This window comes from Myotis nattereri (assembly GCF_964212035.1).
Source record: "Myotis nattereri genome assembly, chromosome: X".
In the NCBI taxonomy this organism is placed as follows: domain Eukaryota; kingdom Metazoa; phylum Chordata; class Mammalia; order Chiroptera; family Vespertilionidae; genus Myotis; species Myotis nattereri.
The window spans coordinates 112,769,217-112,772,087 of NC_138078.1; the positions used below are offsets into that span (position 1 = coordinate 112,769,217).

A 2,871-nucleotide genomic window follows, 5' to 3' on the forward strand; every position below is an offset into this window, starting at 1 on the left:
AAGTGAAAAAAGGCAGATGGAGAAAGATAAATATCACACGATCTCACTCATATCTATATATATAATAGCCTAAGTGACCATCTGACCATTCAAGCATTCGCCCAGTAGCTATGATGCACAATGACCACCAGGGGGCTGATGCTCCAACCAGTAGAGGAGGGAGACCAATTCCTCATGGAAACAGCTGTGGGTTAGGTTGCTGCTGGGGCACTGTCTTCCCTGAATCTGCTTCACCCGCACCCCGGACCCATCTGGGGATGTCAGAGGCCTGGTTTTTGTGCACCAATGGGGTCCCTCGGCCTGGACCGTGCCCTCTCACAATCTGGGACCCCCTCAGGGGATATTGGAGAGCCAATTTCAGCACTATCCTCAAGGCCAGGCCGGAGGACCCCACCGGTGCATGAATCCATGCACTGGGCCTCTAGTATGGGATATAATGAACAACATAAACTGATGAACAAAAATAGATCCAGAGACAAAGAAACACTGAACAGACCCACAACCTCAGAGAGAAGGAAGGGGGCCGGGGAGGGTAAAAGACCAACCAAAGGACTTGTATACATGCATATTAGCATAACCAATGGACATGGACACTGGGGCAGTGGAAGCTTGTCTTGGTGAGTGGGAGTGGCCAGGGGGGTTGTCAATTGGGTAAAAAGGAGACATATGTAATCTTTAAACAATACAGAAATAAATAAATAAATAAATAAATAAATAAATAAATAAATAATGTAGGGTTTGATAGTGCCCTTGGCAGTCCTGTATCTCTCTCTTGCTTTAACAGTATTTAGACAGAACATACCCTGAGATGCCCCTTCTTCTAGCCTCTGGCCACACTCCAGTGTTTTATCGAGTCACCACTTTCAGAACCACCTCTGAGACCAGACAACATACCAGTATTTTCCTACCTTAGCTCCTTTTTGCCAAACAACCATGAGCTCCCAAATTCGTCAGAATTATTCCACCGAGGTGGAGGCTGTGGTCAACCACCTGACCAACCTGCATCTGCAGGCCTCCTACACCTACCTCTCTCTGAGCTGTTATTTTGACCCTGATGATGTGGCTCCCCAAGATGTGGGCCATTCTTCCATGAGTTGGCGGGAAAGAATCTTGTGGGTGCAAGCATCTCCTAAAGTTGCAAAACCAGCGCGGTGGCTGCACTCTCTTTCAAGAGGTGCTGAAGCCTTTCCAAGATGAGGCAGGCAACACTCAGGACACCATGGAAGCTGCCTTGGCCTTGGAGAGGAACCTGAACCAGGCCCTTTTGGATCTCCATGCTGTGGTTTCTACCTATGCAGACCCGCAATCTCTGTGCCTTCCTGGAGAACCACTTCCTGGATGAGGAGGTGAAACTCATCAAGAAAATGGGTGACCACTTTACTAACATCCGCAGGCTGGCCAGCCCCCAGGCTGGGTTAGGAAAGTATCTCTTCAAAAGTCTCACTCTCAAGCAGGACTAGTAGACTTTGAAGCCTAGAGGCCTTTCAGAGGCCCCTCTGCATGCCCCTGGTGTCTGGCTTTTACCTAAGTCTCTCCCTAAAACTAGTAACCACTCTTTTAACCACCCTGAAGCCCTCTCCCATGCATTGGACAAAATGAAACAATAAAGCTTCTTGCAGCAACATAAATAAATAAATGAATAAATAAATAAATAAGTAAATAAGTAAATAAATAAATAATAATAAAGTAGGGCTTGAGCTAGTCTTCTTACAGATGGCTTTTATGAAACATTAACCAACTTAGTTTGCATTTTTGTTGCCAGTCACTTATTCCCATGGTGATTTAGAGGAGCAGCTGAAAGGAAACAAAAAGTAATCTTAAGCAAGAGTAGGGGTGAGCACAGAAAGCATTAAAGTGGACTTGCATAAGTGTCATTCAGGATCTGAGACCCATTATGTTGACGGTAATCAATGCCAATGTTGGCACTATTGAATTACGATACTCTGAAGGAAGGACAGTGTCAAATGTAGGGCAAGTGCCAAATCTCCAAATCTCTGATGCACTGCAGATGCATTTTAGAATTCTGGCAGGAATTAAAGCTTCTTCACATTTAGAATATATATCTAGCTGATGATGATTTCAAATTAATAATTTGGGCTTGGGGTCCAGCAAAATCCAGCCATCCGGAACTAAATTGTTAAATCAATAACATATAATTGCAGAATCCACCATTTTTGCTTCCATATATGCATCCTCCTTTGTGATGTTCCAAAGACCTCAATTATGTCCTCATAATAACTGGGATTCTTAGCTGTGGTAGAATATTGGAGCTAAGTATGTTCCACCCTCCTGAATTTTCTTCATATTGTTCTCTCCTTACACATATTTTTATCGATATTTTATTCTCTTGGGATCCTCCAACAAAATAGAAGACATTTCCATGAAAATAAAGGAATGTTGTCATGGCAACATTTTGATAAGAGTATGCAATATCTTCAACTATTTCTTAATCTCAGAACACTTTGCTCAAATAATGTTTTATAGATTTTCTAGTACTATTATTGTGAACTGCATAATTAAGAAATTTGTAGTAAAATTTGTGAACCTGGAAAATATTCTGATTATGAAAGCAACATATGATCTTTGCAAAATAAAAAAGATGGAATATAGAAAGTATAAGGAAGAAAATAAAGATAACCTATATCCTATCACCTAAAGTTAGCCTTTAGGCTAACTAATATTTGGTGTATATTCTTCAAAACTATACAGCTTGGATGAAGAAGCTGAGGCTGAATCTTACATGAACACTGCAGAAATAAAGTAATCGAATAATGTAATTAAAGCACCTAGCATAATGGCTGACACACGGACTCTAAGTAAATGTAACTGTAGCTTGTCAGTTTTACATTTTATGTCTTACTTAAATAAAAT

The 2,871-nt window shown here is 41.5% G+C and overlaps 1 pseudogene across 1 annotated transcript; it reads left to right on the forward strand.

Annotated features, from left to right (window-relative positions):
- Window positions 1-933: 933 nt before the first annotated feature.
- On the forward strand, window positions 934-1,460 carry LOC308512081 (ferritin light chain-like; annotated as a pseudogene). Its single transcript has one exon. The product of its transcript is annotated as a ferritin light chain-like (transcript).
- The last annotated feature ends 1,411 nt before the right edge of the window (window positions 1,461-2,871 follow it).